Consider the following 16076-nt stretch of genomic DNA (forward strand, 5'->3'; position numbering starts at 1 on the left):
TAAGCTTTTCTCACTTTTACTTTATACAGGGGGCGCTCCACTTCACGATTAATTTAAATCTATCACTCCCCTTCCATTTTACTATTTTATATATATATATTTTTTTTCTCTCATTCATAAAGGCAGCTTTTAGAAACCGTTTTACTCTAAATACTTCCTGGTAATTCTAGGTGCTGTAAGCTGTTCGTGCCTTTATTCCACCAGGCCGCGATCTTCTCACAAACTTGAAGACTTTCACTCCCCATTCACGTTTTACAACTTATTGTTAATAATAAAGAGACAGCTTTTTACACACAGTTTTAAACAAAGTACTGATATAATTCCTCTTCAACTCACCACTTTGTTTTCTATGCAAAAACCACTTCACCACAGAAGACTCGATATTATTGGCATAGCAAGGTCTGCTCTTCTCCTCCTTTCAAAACTCGCTAAAAGCTGTATTTAAAAGAGCAGGTTGGCCGGGGTAATTCACACCCTTCAATGCCAGATTAATGTTTAGGTTAGTGGGAATCACAGAGGAATTAGGGATGGAAACATCTTTGCTGGTGGTAGAAGCGGTCTGGTGAATTTTTAGAGAGAAGAGGCCGTCGATGTTTGAATGTAGAAAATTGTTCTGGCTGCAGCCTGCAGTATGGACTTGTTGGTGTGTGTAGCTCCCAGTGTTCTGACAGCGCGACGTTTTGGGGAAGCATGTGATTCAGCAGCTACCAGTGGGCTGTTTGCGGCGGAGATTTTGTGGCTGTTAGCGGAGTTGATAACAGAGGGTCGTTAAGAGAAGCCTACATGCAGTAGGCAAAGGAGTAATGTTTGCCGGCGGGGGACGTGCGGCGATTAACCTGTGAGGTAGTGAAAAGGACTTAAAGAGAAGGAAGTGTGTGGATGCGGAAAGAATGGAATAATTGTGGTAGGCTGCCGGCTGAGTAGTTTGGTGAATGTTTGGTGTGGGTCCGACGCTGCCGATTGGATGGTGGTGCTGCAGTGTGATTCAGATAAAAAAAAAAAAAAAACCAGGAGTAGGATCCAATGGGACTAACTGGCATGTATAGACGCGTGTAATGCAAAAGGACAGTTTTGGGTAGTGTCTCTCGCTTGCGGCCATACCACCCTGAACATGCCTGATCTTGAAAGCTAAGCAGAGTATGGTCTGGTTAGTACTTGGAAGGGAGACCAGCTGGGAATACCTGGTGCTGTAAGCTTTTCTCACTTTTACTTTATACAGGGGGCGCTCCACTTCACGATTAATTTAAATCTATCACTCCCCTTCCATTTTACTATTTTATATATATATTTTTATTTTCTCTCTTTCATAAAGGCAGCTTTTACACACCGTTTTACTCTAAATACTTCCTGGTAATTCTAGGTGCTGTAAGCTGTTCGTGCCTTTATTCCACCAGGGCGCGATCTTCTCACAAACTTGAAGACTGTCACTCCCCATTCACGTTTTACAACTTATTGTTAATGATAAAGAGACAGCTTTTTACACACAGTTTTAAACAAAGTACTGATATTATTCCTCTTCAACTGACCGCTTTGTTTTCTATGCAAAAACCACTTCGCCACAGAAGACTCGATATTATTGGCATAGCAAGTTCTGCTCTTCTCCTTTCAAAACTTGCTAAAAGCTGTATTTAAAAGAACAGATTGGCCGGGGTAATTCACACCCTTCAATGCCAGCTTAATGTTTAGGTTAGTGGGAATCACAGAGGAATTAGGGATGGAAACTTCTTTGCTGGTGGTAGAAGCGGTCTGGTGAATTTTTAGAGAGAAGAGGCCGTCGATGTTTGAATGTAGAAAATTGTTCTGGCTGCAGCCTGCAGTATGGACTTGTTGGTGTGTGTAGCTCCCAGTGTTCTGACAGCGCGACGTTTTGGGGAAGCATGTGATTCAGCAGCTACCAGTGGGCTTCGTGCGGCGGAGATTTTGTGGCTGTTAGCGGAGTTGATAACAGAGGGTCGTTAAGAGAAGCCTGCATGCAGTAGGCAAAGGAATAATGTTTGCCGGCGGGGGACGTGCGGCGATTAACCTGTGCGGTAGTGAAAAGGAGTTAAAAAGAAGGAAGTGTGCGGATGCGGAAAGAATGGAATAATTGTGGTAGGCTGCCGGCTGAGTAGTTTGGTGAATGTTTGGTGTGGGTCCGGCGCTGCCGATTGGATGGTGGGGCTGCAGTGTGAGTCAGATAAAAAAAAAAAAAAAAAAAAAAAACAGGAGTAGGATCCAATGGGACTAACTGGCATGTATAGAGGCGTGTAATGCAAAAGGGCTGTTTTTGTTAGCGGTTCTTGCTTACGGCTATACCACCCTGAACACGCATGATCTTGGAAGCTAAGCAGAGTATGGTCTGGTTAGTACTTGGAAGGGAGACCAGCTGGGAATACCAGGTGCTGTAAGCTTTTCTCACTTTTACTTTATACAGGGGGCGCTCCACTTCACGATTAATTTAAATCTATCACTCCCCTTCCATTTTACTATTTTATATATATATATATATATTTTCTCTCTCTTTCATAAAGGCAGCTTTTGGAAACCGTTTTACTCTTAATACTGCCTGGTAATTCTAGGTGCTGTAAGCTGTTCGTGCCTTTATTCCACCAGGGAGCGATCTTCTCACAAACTTGAAGACTGTCACTCCCCATTCACGTTTTACAACTTATTGTTAATAATAAAGAGACAGCTTTTTACACTCAGTTTTAAACAAAGTACTGATATAATTCCTCTTCAACTCACCGCTTTGTTTTCTATGCAAAAACCACTTCGCCACAGAAGACTCGATATTATTGGCATAGCAAGTTCTGCTCTTCTCCTTTCAAAACTTGCTAAAAGCTGTATTTAAAAGAACAGATTGGCCGGGGTAATTCACACCCTTCAATGCCAGCTTAATGTTTAGGTTAGTGGGAATAACAGAGGAATTAGGGATGGAAACTTCTTTGCTGGTGGTAGAAGCGGTCTGGTGAATTTTTAGAGAGAAGAGGCCGTCGATGTTTGAATGTAGAAAATTGTTCTGGCTGCAGCCTGCAGTATGGACTTGTTCGTGTGTGTAGCTCCCAGTGTTCTGACAGCGCGACGTTTTGGGGAAGCATGTGATTCAGCAGCTACCAGTGGGCTTCGTGCGGTGGAGATTTTGTGGCTGTTAGCGGAGTTGATAACAGAGGGTCGTTAAGAGAAGCCTGCATGCAGTAGGCAAAGGAGTAATGTTTGCCGGCGGGGGACGTGCGGCGATTAACCTGTGCGGTAGTGAAAAGGACTTAAAGAGAAGGAAGTGTGCGGATGCGGAAAGAATGGAATTATTGTGGTAGGCTGCCGGCTGAGTAGTTTGGTGAATGTTTGGTGTGGGTCCGGCGCTGCCGATTGGATGTTGGTGCTGCAGTGTGAGTCAGATAAAAAAAAAAAAAAAAAACAGGAGTAGGATCCAATGGGACTAACTGGCATGTATAGAGGCGTGTAATGCAAAAGGGCTGTTTTTGTTCGCGGCTCTCGCTTATGGCCATACCACCCTGAACACGCCCGATCTCGTCTGATCTCGGAAGCTAAGTGGGGTAGGGTCTGGTTAGTTCTTGGATGGGGGACTGCCTGGGAATACCACGTGCTGTAAGCTTTTCTCACTTTTACTTTATACAGGGGGCACTCCACCTCACGATTAATTTAAATCTATCACTCCCCTTACTATTTTATATATTTCTTTTTTCTCTCATTCATGAAGGCGGCTTTTACACACGTTTTACTCTAAATACTGCCTGGTAATTCTAGGTGCTGTAAGCTGTTCGTGCCTTTATTCCACCAGGGCACGATCTTCTCACAAACTTGAAGACTGTCACTCACCATTCACGTTTTACAACTTATTGTTAATAATAAAGAGACAGCTTTTTACACACAGTTTTAAACAAAGTACTGATATAATTCCTCTTCAACTCACCGCTTTGTTTTCTATGCAAAAACCACTTCGCCACAGAAGACTCGATATTGTTGGCATAGCAAGGTCTGCTCTTCTCCTCCTTTCAAAACTTGCTAAAAGCTGTATTTAAAAGAGCAGGTTGGGCGGGGTAATTCACACCCTTCAATGCCAGATTAATGTTTAGGTTAGTGGGAATCACAGAGGAATTAGGGATGGAAACTTCTTTGCTGATGGTAGAAGCGGTCTGGTGAATTTTTAGAGAGAAGAGGCCGTCGATGTTTCAATGTAGAAAATTGTTGTTCTGGCTGCAGCCTGCAGTATGGACTTGTTGGCGTGTGTAGCTCCTAGTGTTCTGACAGCGTGACGTTTTGGGGAAGCATGTGATTCAACAGCTACCAGTGGGCTTCGTGCGGCAGAGATTTTGTGGCTGTTAGCGGAGTTGATAACAGAGGGTCGTTAAGAGAAGCCTGCATGAGGTAGGCAAAGGAGTAATGTTTGCCGTCGGGGGACGTGCGGCGATTAACCTGTGCGGTAGTGAAAAGGACTTAAAGAGAAGGAAGTGTGCGGATGCGGAAAGAATGGAATAATTGTGGTAGGCTGCCGGCTGAGTAGTTTGGTGAATGTTTGGTGTGGGTGCGGCGCTGCCGATTGGATGGTGGTGCTGCAGTGTGAGTCAGATAAAAAAATAAAAAATACAGGAGTAGGATCCAATTGGACTAACTGGCATGTATAGAGGCGTGTAATGCAAAAGGGCTGTTTTTCTTAGCAGCTCTCGCTAACGGCCATACCACCCTGAACACGCCCGATCTCGTCTGATCTCGGAAGCTAAGCGGGGTAGTGTCTGGTTAGTACTTGGATGGGAGACTGCCTGGGAATACCACGTGCTGTAAGCTTTTCTCACTTTTACTTTATGCAGGGGGCGCTCCACTTCACGATTAATTTAAATCTAGCACTCCCCTTCCATTTTACTATTTTATATATAAATTTTTTTTCTCTCTTTCATAAAGCCAGCTTTTAGAAACCGTTTTACTCTAAATACTTCCTGGTAATTCTAGGTGCTGTAAGCTGTTCGTGCCTTTATTCCACCATGGCGCGATCTTCTCACAAACTTGAAGACTGTCACTCCCCATTCACGTTTTACAACTTATTGTTAATAATAAAGAGACAGCTTTTTACACTCAGTTTTAAACAAAGTACTGATATAATTCCTCTTCAACTCACCGCTTTGTTTTCTATGCAAAAACCACTTCGCCACAGAAGACTCGATATTATTGGCATAGCAAGTTCTGCTCTTCTCCTTTCAAAACTTGCTAAAAGCTGTATTTAAAAGAACAGATTGGCCGGAGTAATTCACACCCTTCAATGCCAGCTTAATGTTTAGGTTAGTGGGAATAACAGAGGAATTAGGGATGGAAACTTCTTTGCTGGTGGTAGAAGCGGTCTGGTGAATTTTTAGAGAGAAGAGGCCGTCGATGTTTGAATGTAGAAAATTGTTCTGGCTGCAGCCTGCAGTATGGACTTGTTCGTGTGTGTAGCTCCCAGTGTTCTGACAGCGCGACGTTTTGGGGAAGCATGTGATTCAGCAGCTACCAGTGGGCTTCGTGCGGTGGAGATTTTGTGGCTGTTAGCGGAGTTGATAACAGAGGGTCGTTAAGAGAAGCCTGCATGCAGTAGGCAAAGGAGTAATGTTTGCCGGCGGGGGACGTGCGGCGATTAACCTGTGCGGTAGTGAAAAGGACTTAAAGAGAAGGAAGTGTGCGGATGCGGAAAGAATGGAATTATTGTGGTAGGCTGCCGGCTGAGTAGTTTGGTGAATGTTTGGTGTGGGTCCGGCGCTGCCGATTGGATGTTGGTGCTGCAGTGTGAGTCAGATAAAAAAAAAAAAAAAAAACAGGAGTAGGATCCAATGGGACTAACTGGCATGTATAGAGGCGTGTAATGCAAAAGGGCTGTTTTTGTTCGCGGCTCTCGCTTATGGCCATACCACCCTGAACACGCCCGATCTCGTCTGATCTCGGAAGCTAAGTGGGGTAGGGTCTGGTTAGTTCTTGGATGGGGGACTGCCTGGGAATACCACGTGCTGTAAGCTTTTCTCACTTTTACTTTATACAGGGGGCACTCCACCTCACGATTAATTTAAATCTATCACTCCCCTTACTATTTTATATATTTCTTTTTTCTCTCATTCATGAAGGCGGCTTTTACACACGTTTTACTCTAAATACTGCCTGGTAATTCTAGGTGCTGTAAGCTGTTCGTGCCTTTATTCCACCAGGGCACGATCTTCTCACAAACTTGAAGACTGTCACTCACCATTCACGTTTTACAACTTATTGTTAATAATAAAGAGACAGCTTTTTACACACAGTTTTAAACAAAGTACTGATATAATTCCTCTTCAACTCACCGCTTTGTTTTCTATGCAAAAACCACTTCGCCACAGAAGACTCGATATTGTTGGCATAGCAAGGTCTGCTCTTCTCCTCCTTTCAAAACTTGCTAAAAGCTGTATTTAAAAGAGCAGGTTGGGCGGGGTAATTCACACCCTTCAATGCCAGATTAATGTTTAGGTTAGTGGGAATCACAGAGGAATTAGGGATGGAAACTTCTTTGCTGATGGTAGAAGCGGTCTGGGTGAATTTTTAGAGAGAAGAGGCCGTCGATGTTTCAATGTAGAAAATTGTTGTTCTGGCTGCAGCCTGCAGTATGGACTTGTTGGCGTGTGTAGCTCCTAGTGTTCTGACAGCGTGACGTTTTGGGGAAGCATGTGATTCAACAGCTACCAGTGGGCTTCGTGCGGCAGAGATTTTGTGGCTGTTAGCGGAGTTGATAACAGAGGGTCGTTAAGAGAAGCCTGCATGAGGTAGGCAAAGGAGTAATGTTTGCCGTCGGGGGACGTGCGGCGATTAACCTGTGCGGTAGTGAAAAGGACTTAAAGAGAAGGAAGTGTGCGGATGCGGAAAGAATGGAATAATTGTGGGTAGGCTGCCGGCTGAGTAGTTTGGTGAATGTTTGGGTGTGGGTGCGGCGCTGCCGATTGGATGGTGGTGCTGCAGTGTGAGTCAGATAAAAAAATAAAAAATACAGGAGTAGGATCCAATTGGACTAACTGGCATGTATAGAGGCGTGTAATGCAAAAGGGCTGTTTTTCTTAGCAGCTCTCGCTAACGGCCATACCACCCTGAACACGCCCGATCTCGTCTGATCTCGGAAGCTAAGCGGGGTAGTGTCTGGTTAGTACTTGGATGGGAGACTGCCTGGGAATACCACGTGCTGTAAGCTTTTCTCACTTTTACTTTATGCAGGGGGCGCTCCACTTCACGATTAATTTAAATCTAGCACTCCCCTTCCATTTTACTATTTTATATATAAATTTTTTTTCTCTCTTTCATAAAGCCAGCTTTTAGAAACCGTTTTACTCTAAATACTTCCTGGTAATTCTAGGTGCTGTAAGCTGTTCGTGCCTTTATTCCACCAGGGCGCGATCTTCTCACAAACTTGAAGACTGTCACTCCCCATTCACGTTTTACAACTTATTGTTAATGATAAAGAGACAGCTTTTTACACACAGTTTTAAACAAAGTACTGATATTATTCCTCTTCAACTGACCGCTTTGTTTTCTATGCAAAAACCACTTCGCCACAGAAGACTCGATATTATTGGCATAGCAAGTTCTGCTCTTCTCCTTTCAAAACTTGCTAAAAGCTGTATTTAAAAGAACAGATTGGCTGGGGTAATTCACACCCTTCAATGCCAGCTTAATGTTTAGGTTAGTTGGAATCACAGAGGAATTAGGGATGGAAACTTCTTTGCTGGTGGTAGAAGCGGTCTGGTGAATTTTTAGAGAGAAGAGGCCGTCGATGTTTGAATGTAGAAAATTGTTCTGGCTGCAGCCTGCAGTATGGACTTGTTGGTGTGTGTAGCTCCCAGTGTTCTGACAGCGCGACGTTTTGGGGAAGCATGTGATTCAGCAGCTACCAGTGGGCTTCGTGCGGCGGAGATTTTGTGGCTGTTAGCGGAGTTGATAACAGAGGGTCGTTAAGAGAAGCCTGCATGCAGTAGGCAAAGGAGTAATGTTTGCCGGCGGGGGACGTGCGGCGATTAACCTGTGCGGTAGTGAAAAGGAGTTAAAAATAAGGAAGTGTGCGGATGCGGAAAGAATGGAATAATTGTGGTAGGCTGCCGGCTGAGTAGTTTGGTGAATGTTTGGTGTGGGTCCGTCGCTGCCGATTGGATGGTGGTGCTGCAGTGTGAGTCAGATAAAAAAAAAAAAAAAAACAGGAGTAGGATCCAATGGGACTAACTGGCATGTATAGACGCGTGTAATGCAAAAGGACAGTTTTGGGTAGTGTCTCTCGCTTGCGGCCATACCACCCTGAACATGCCTGATCTTGAAAGCTAAGCAGAGTATGGTCTGGTTAGTACTTGGATGGGAGACCACCTGGGAATACCAGGTGCTGTAAGCTTTTCTCACTTTTACTTTATACAGGGGGCGCTCCACTTCACGATTAATTTAAATCTATCACTCCCCTTCCATTTTACTATTTTATATATATATATTTTTTTTTTTTTCTCTCATTCATAAAGGCAGCTTTTAGAAACCGTTTTACAATAAATACTTCCTGGTAATTCTAGGTGCTGTAAGCTGTTTGTGCCTTTATTCCACCAGGGCGCGATCTTCTCACAAACTTGAAGACTGTCACTCCCCATTCACGTTTTACAACTTATTGTTAATGATAAAGAGACAGCTTTTTACACACAGTTTTAAACAAAGTACTGATATTATTCCTCTTCAACTGACCGCTTTGTTTTCTATGCAAAAACCACTTCGCCACAGAAGACTCGATATTATTGGCATAGCAAGTTCTGCTCTTCTCCTTTCAAAACTTGCTAAAAGCTGTATTTAAAAGAACAGATTGACCGGGGTAATTCACACCCTTCAATGCCAGCTTAATGTTTAGGTTAGTGGGAATCACAGAGGAATTAGGGATGGAAACTTCTTTGCTGGTGGTAGAAGCGGTCTGCTGAATTTTTAGAGAGAAGAGGCCGTCGATGTTTGAATGTAGAAAATTGTTCTGGCTGCAGCCTGCAGTATGGACTTGTTGGTGTGTGTAGCTCCCAGTGTTCTGACAGCGCGACGTTTTGGGGAAGCATGTGATTCAGCAGCTACCAGTGGGCTTCGTGCGGCGGAGATTTTGTGGCTGTTAGCGGAGTTGATAACAGAGGGTCGTTAAGAGAAGCCTGCATGCAGTAGGCAAAGGAGTAATGTTTGCCGGCGGGGGACGTGCGGCGATTAACCTGTGCGGTAGTGAAAAGGAGTTAAAAATAAGGAAGTGTGCGGATGCGGAAAGAATGGAATAATTGTGGTAGGCTGCCGGCTGAGTAGTTTGGTGAATGTTTGGTGTGGGTCCGGCGCTGCCGATTGGATGGTGGTGCTGCAGTGTGAGTCAGATAAAAAAAAAAAAAAAAACAGGAGTAGGATCCAATGGGACTAACTGGCATGTATAGACGCGTGTAATGCAAAAGGGCTGTTTTTGGTCGCGTCTCTCGCTTATGGCCATACCACCCTGAACACGCCCGATCTCATCCGATCTCGGAAGCCAAGCAGGGTAGGGTCTGGTTAGTACTTGGATGGGAGACCTCCTGGGAATACCAGGTGCTGTAAGCTTTTCTCACTTTTACTTTATACAGGGGGCGCTCCACTTCACGATTAATTTAAATCTATCACTCCCCTTCCATTTTACTATTTTATATATATATATTTTTTTCTCTCATTCATAAAGGCAGCTTTTACACACCGTTTTACTCTAAATACTTCCTGGTAATTCTAGGTGCTGTAAGCTGTTCGTGCCTTTATTCCACCAGGGCGCGATCTTCTCACAAACTTGAAGACGGTCACTCCCCATTCACGTTTTACAACTTATTGTTAATGATAAAGAGACAGCTTTTTACACACAGTTTTAAACAAAGTACTGATATTATTCCTCTTCAACTGACCGCTTTGTTTTCTATGCAAAAACCACTTCGCCACAGAAGACTCGATATTATTGGCATAGCAAGTTCTGCTCTTCTCCTTTCAAAACTTGCTAAAAGCTGTATTTAAAAGAACAGATTGGCCGGGGTAATTCACACCCTTCAATGCCAGCTTAATGTTTAGGTTAGTGGGAATCACAGAGGAATTAGGGATGGAAACTTCTTTGCTGGTGGTAGAAGCGGTCTGGTGAATTTTTAGAGAGAAGAGGCCGTCGATGTTTGAATGTAGAAAATTGTTCTGGCTGCAGCCTGCAGTATGGACTTGTTGGTGTGTGTAGCTCCCAGTGTTCTGACAGCGCGACGTTTTGGGGAAGCATGTGATTCAGCAGCTACCAGTGGGCTTCGTGCGGCGGAGATTTTGTGGCTGTTAGCGGAGTTGATAACAGAGGGTCGTTAAGAGAAGCCTGCATGCAGTAGGCAAAGGAGTAATGTTTGCCGGCGGGGGACGTGCGGCGATTAACCTGTGCGGTAGTGAAAAGGAGTTAAAAAGAAGGAAGTGTGCGGTATGCGGAAAGAATGGAATAATTGTGGTAGGCTGCCGGCTGAGTAGTTTGGTGAATGTTTGGTGTGGGTCCGGCGCTGCCGATTGGATGGTGGGGCTGCAGTGTGAGTCAGATAAAAAAAAAAAAAAGAACATTAGTAGGATCCAATGGGACCAACTGGCATGTATAGAGGCGTGTAATGCAAAAGGGATGTTTTTGGTGGCATCTCTCGCTTACGGCCATACCACCCTGAACACGCCCGATCTCATCCGATCTCGGAAGCCAAGCAGGGTAGGGTCTGGTTAGTGCTTGGATGGGAGACCTCCTGGGAATACCAGGTGCTGTATGCTTTTCTCACTTTTACTTTATACAGGGGGCGCTCCACTTCACGATTAATTTAAATCTATCACTCCCCTTCCATTTTACTATTTTATATATATATATTTTTTTCTCTCATTCATAAAGGCAGCTTTTACACACCGTTTTACTCTAAATACTTCCTGGTAATTCTGGGTGCTGTAAGCTGTTCGTGCCTTTATTCCACCAGGGCGCGATCTTCTCACAAACTTGAAGACGGTCACTCCCCATTCACGTTTTACAACTTATTGTTAATGATAAAGAGACAGCTTTTTACACACAGTTTTAAACAAAGTACTGATATTATTCCTCTTCAACTGACCGCTTTGTTTTCTATGCAAAAACCACTTCGCCACAGAATACTCGATATTATTGGCATAGCAAGTTCTGCTCTTCTCCTTTCAAAACTTGCTAAAAGCTGTATTTAAAAGAACAGATTGGCCGGGGTAATTCACACCCTTCAATGCCAGCTTAATGTTTAGGTTAGTGGGAATCACAGAGGAATTAGGGATGGAAACTTCTTTGCTGGTGGTAGAAGCGGTCTGCTGAATTTTTAGAGAGAAGAGGCCGTCGATGTTTGAATGTAGAAAATTGTTCTGGCTGCAGCCTGCAGTATGGACTTGTTGGTGTGTGTAGCTCCCAGTGTTCTGACAGCGCGACGTTTTGGGGAAGCATGTGATTCAGCAGCTACCAGTGGGCTTCGTGCGGCGGAGATTTTGTGGCTGTTAGCGGAGTTGATAACAGAGGGTCGTTAAGAGAAGCCTGCATGCAGTAGGCAAAGGAGTAATGTTTGCCGGCGGGGGACGTGCGGCGATTAACCTGTGCGGTAGTGAAAAGGAGTTAAAAATAAGGAAGTGTGCGGATGCGGAAAGAATGGAATAATTGTGGTAGGCTGCCGGCTGAGTAGTTTGGTGAATGTTTGGTGTGGGTCCGGCGCTGCCGATTGGATGGTGGTGCTGCAGTGTGAGTCAGATAAAAAAAAAAAAAAAAACAGGAGTAGGATCCAATGGGACTAACTGGCATGTATAGACGCGTGTAATGCAAAAGGGCTGTTTTTGGTCGCGTCTCTCGCTTATGGCCATACCACCCTGAACACGCCCGATCTCATCCGATCTCGGAAGCCAAGCAGGGTAGGGTCTGGTTAGTACTTGGATGGGAGACCTCCTGGGAATACCAGGTGCTGTAAGCTTTTCTCACTTTTACTTTATACAGGGGGCGCTCCACTTCACGATTAATTTAAATCTATCACTCCCCTTCCATTTTACTATTTTATATATATATATTTTTTTCTCTCATTCATAAAGGCAGCTTTTACACACCGTTTTACTCTAAATACTTCCTGGTAATTCTAGGTGCTGTAAGCTGTTCGTGCCTTTATTCCACCAGGGCGCGATCTTCTCACAAACTTGAAGACGGTCACTCCCCATTCACGTTTTACAACTTATTGTTAATGATAAAGAGACAGCTTTTTACACACAGTTTTAAACAAAGTACTGATATTATTCCTCTTCAACTGACCGCTTTGTTTTCTATGCAAAAACCACTTCGCCACAGAAGACTCGATATTATTGGCATAGCAAGTTCTGCTCTTCTCCTTTCAAAACTTGCTAAAAGCTGTATTTAAAAGAACAGATTGGCCGGGGTAATTCACACCCTTCAATGCCAGCTTAATGTTTAGGTTAGTGGGAGTCACAGAGGAATTAGGGATGGAAACTTCTTTGCTGGTGGTAGAAGCGGTCTGGTGAATTTTTAGAGAGAAGAGGCCGTCGATGTTTGAATGTAGAAAATTGTTCTGGCTGCAGCCTGCAGTATGGACTTGTTGGTGTGTGTAGCTCCCAGTGTTCTGACAGCGCGACGTTTTGGGGAAGCATGTGATTCAGCAGCTACCAGTGGGCTTCGTGCGGCGGAGATTTTGTGGCTGTTAGCGGAGTTGATAACAGAGGGTCGTTAAGAGAAGCCTGCATGCAGTAGGCAAAGGAGTAATGTTTGCCGGCGGGGGACGTGCGGCGATTAACCTGTGCGGTAGTGAAAAGGAGTTAAAAAGAAGGAAGTGTGCGGTATGCGGAAAGAATGGAATAATTGTGGTAGGCTGCCGGCTGAGTAGTTTGGTGAATGTTTGGTGTGGGTCCGGCGCTGCCGATTGGATGGTGGGGCTGCAGTGTGAGTCAGATAAAAAAAAAAAAAAGAACATTAGTAGGATCCAATGGGACCAACTGGCATGTATAGAGGCGTGTAATGCAAAAGGGATGTTTTTGGTGGCATCTCTCGCTTACGGCCATACCACCCTGAACACGCCCGATCTCATCCGATCTCGGAAGCCAAGCAGGGTAGGGTCTGGTTAGTGCTTGGATGGGAGACCTCCTGGGAATACCAGGTGCTGTATGCTTTTCTCACTTTTACTTTATACAGGGGGCGCTCCACTTCACGATTAATTTAAATCTATCACTCCCCTTCCATTTTACTATTTTATATATATATATTTTTTTCTCTCATTCATAAAGGCAGCTTTTACACACCGTTTTACTCTAAATACTTCCTGGTAATTCTGGGTGCTGTAAGCTGTTCGTGCCTTTATTCCACCAGGGCGCGATCTTCTCACAAACTTGAAGACGGTCACTCCCCATTCACGTTTTACAACTTATTGTTAATGATAAAGAGACAGCTTTTTACACACAGTTTTAAACAAAGTACTGATATTATTCCTCTTCAACTGACCGCTTTGTTTTCTATGCAAAAACCACTTCGCCACAGAATACTCGATATTATTGGCATAGCAAGTTCTGCTCTTCTCCTTTCAAAACTTGCTAAAAGCTGTATTTAAAAGAACAGATTGGCCGGGGTAATTCACACCCTTCAATGCCAGCTTAATGTTTAGGTTAGTGGGAATCACAGAGGAATTAGGGATGGAAACTTCTTTGCTGGTGGTAGAAGCGGTCTGGTGAATTTTTAGAGAGAAGAGGCCGTCGATGTTTGAATGTAGAAAATTGTTCTGGCTGCAGCCTGCAGTATGGACTTGTTGGTGTGTGTAGCTCCCAGTGTTCTGACAGCGCGACGTTTTGGGGAAGCATGTGATTCAGCAGCTACCAGTGGGCTTCGTGCGGCGGAGATTTTGTGGCTGTTAGCGGAGTTGATAACAGAGGGTCGTTAAGAGAAGCCTGCATGCAGTAGGCAAAGGAGTAATGTTTGCCGGCGGGGGACGTGCGGCGATTAACCTGTGCGGTAGTGAAAAGGAGTTAAAAAGAAGGAAGCGTGCGGATGCGGAAAGAATGGAATAATTGTGGTAGGCTGCCGGCTGAGTACTTTGGTGAATGTTTGGTGTGGGTCCGGCGCTGCCGATTGGATGGTGGGGCTGCAGTGTGAGTCAGATAAAAAAAAAAAAAGAACATTAGTAGGATCCAATGGGACCAACTGGCATGTATAGAGGCGAGTAATGCAAAAGGGATGTTTTTGGTGGCATCTCTCGCTTACGGCCATACCACCCTGAACACGCCCGATCTCGTCTGATCTCGGAAGCTAAGCAGGTTAGGGTCTGGTTAGTACTTGGATGGGAGACCACCTGGGAATACCAGGTGCTGTAAGCTTTTCTCACTTTTACTTTATACAGGGGACGCTCCACTTCACGATTAATTTAAATCTATCACTCCCCTTCCATTTTACTATTTTATATATATATATATATTTTTTTTCTCTCTTTCATAAAGGCAGCTTTTAGAAACCGTTTTACTCTAAATACTTCCTGGTAATTCTAGGTGCTGTAAGCTGTTCGTGCCTTTATTCCACCAGGGCGCGATCTTCTCACAAACTTGAAGACTGTCACTCCCCATTCACGTTTTACAACTTATTGTTAATGATAAAGAGACAGCTTTTTACACACAGTTTTAAACAAAGTACTGATATTATTCCTCTTCAACTGACCGCTTTGTTTTCTATGCAAAAACCACTTCGCCACAGAAGACTCGATATTATTGGCATAGCAAGTTCTGCTCTTCTCCTTTCAAAACTTGCTAAAAGCTGTATTTAAAAGAACAGATTGGCCGGGGTAATTCACACCCTTCAATGCCAGCTTAATGTTTAGGTTAGTGGGAGTCACAGAGGAATTAGGGATGGAAACTTCTTTGCTGGTGGTAGAAGCGGTCTGGTGAATTTTTAGAGAGAAGAGGCCGTCGATGTTTGAATGTAGAAAATTGTTCTGGCTGCAGCCTGCAGTATGGACTTGTTGGTGTGTGTAGCTCCCAGTGTTCTGACAGCGCGACGTTTTGGGGAAGCATGTGATTCAGCAGCTACCAGTGGGCTTCGTGCGGCGGAGATTTTGTGGCTGTTAGCGGAGTTGATAACAGAGGGTCGTTAAGAGAAGCCTGCATGCAGTAGGCAAAGGAGTAATGTTTGCCGGCGGGGGACGTGCGGCGATTAACCTGTGCGGTAGTGAAAAGGAGTTAAAAATAAGGAAGTGTGCGGATGCGGAAAGAATGGAATAATTGTGGTAGGCTGCCGGCTGAGTAGTTTGGTGAATGTTTGGTGTGGGTCCGGCGCTGCCGATTGGATGGTGGTGCTGCAGTGTGAGTCAGATAAAAAAAAAAAAAAAAACAGGAGTAGGATCCAATGGGACTAACTGGCATGTATAGACGCGTGTAATGCAAAAGGACAGTTTTGGGTAGTGTCTCTCGCTTGCGGCCATACCAACCTGAACATGCCTGATCTTCAAAGCTAAGCAGAGTATGGTCTGGTTAGTACTTGGATGGGAGACCACCTGGGAATACCAGGTGCTGTAAGCTTTTCTCACTTTTACTTTATACAGGGGGCGCTCCACTTCACGATTAATTTAAATCTATCACTCCCCTTCCATTTTACTATTTTATATATATATATATTTTTTTTTTTCTCTCATTCATAAAGGCAGCTTTTAGAAACCGTTTTACTCTAAATACTTCCTGGTAATTCTAGGTGCTGTAAGCTGTTTGTGCCTTTATTCCACCAGGGCGCGATCTTCTCACAAACTTGAAGACTGTCACTCCCCATTCACGTTTTACAACTTATTGTTAATGATAAAGAGACAGCTTTTTACACACAGTTTTAAACAAAGTACTGATATTATTCCTCTTCAACTGACCGCTTTGTTTTCTATGCAAAAACCACTTCGCCACAGAAGACTCGATATTATTGGCATAGCAAGTTCTGCTCTTCTCCTTTCAAAACTTGCTAAAAGCTGTATTTAAAAGAACAGATTGACCGGGGTAATTCACACCCTTCAATGCCAGCTTAATGTTTAGGTTAGTGGGAATCACAGAGGAATTAGGGATGGAAACTTCTTTGCTGG

General features: G+C 44.2%; 1 protein-coding gene, 6 non-coding genes and 5 pseudogenes across 7 annotated transcripts in view; all 12 read left to right on the forward strand.

The window, feature by feature from the left end:
- The window catches only part of LOC125731082 (5S ribosomal RNA), a 119-nt gene extending 113 nt beyond the window's left edge, over positions 1-6 (forward strand). The window contains exon 1 of the ribosomal RNA XR_007391369.1: positions 1-6. This exon is cut by the window's left edge and continues 113 nt beyond it. This is a non-coding gene — a ribosomal RNA (5S ribosomal RNA).
- Positions 1-16076, forward strand: part of LOC125712214 (uncharacterized) — a 433528-nt gene that overhangs the window by 386074 nt on the left and 31378 nt on the right. The gene's annotated exons all lie outside the window — the stretch shown is intronic.
- LOC125731634 (5S ribosomal RNA) lies at positions 3474-3592 on the forward strand (annotated as a pseudogene).
- LOC125731466 (5S ribosomal RNA) lies at positions 4664-4782 on the forward strand (annotated as a pseudogene).
- On the forward strand, positions 5860-5978 carry LOC125731635 (5S ribosomal RNA; annotated as a pseudogene).
- Positions 7053-7171, forward strand: LOC125731467 (5S ribosomal RNA; annotated as a pseudogene).
- On the forward strand, positions 8248-8356 carry LOC125732286 (5S ribosomal RNA; annotated as a pseudogene).
- On the forward strand, positions 9440-9558 carry LOC125732587 (5S ribosomal RNA). The gene has a single exon (XR_007391963.1). It is a non-coding gene; the product is annotated as a 5S ribosomal RNA (ribosomal RNA).
- LOC125735277 (5S ribosomal RNA) lies at positions 10637-10755 on the forward strand. The gene has a single exon (XR_007394574.1). It is a non-coding gene; the product is annotated as a 5S ribosomal RNA (ribosomal RNA).
- On the forward strand, positions 11833-11951 carry LOC125732588 (5S ribosomal RNA). Its single transcript, XR_007391964.1, has one exon. It is a non-coding gene; the product is annotated as a 5S ribosomal RNA (ribosomal RNA).
- LOC125735278 (5S ribosomal RNA) lies at positions 13030-13148 on the forward strand. Its single transcript, XR_007394575.1, has one exon. It is a non-coding gene; the product is annotated as a 5S ribosomal RNA (ribosomal RNA).
- LOC125733990 (5S ribosomal RNA) lies at positions 14225-14343 on the forward strand. Its single transcript, XR_007393320.1, has one exon. It is a non-coding gene; the product is annotated as a 5S ribosomal RNA (ribosomal RNA).

This window comes from Brienomyrus brachyistius, chromosome 2 (genome assembly GCF_023856365.1).
Source record: "Brienomyrus brachyistius isolate T26 chromosome 2, BBRACH_0.4, whole genome shotgun sequence".
NCBI classification, from domain to species: domain Eukaryota; kingdom Metazoa; phylum Chordata; class Actinopteri; order Osteoglossiformes; family Mormyridae; genus Brienomyrus; species Brienomyrus brachyistius.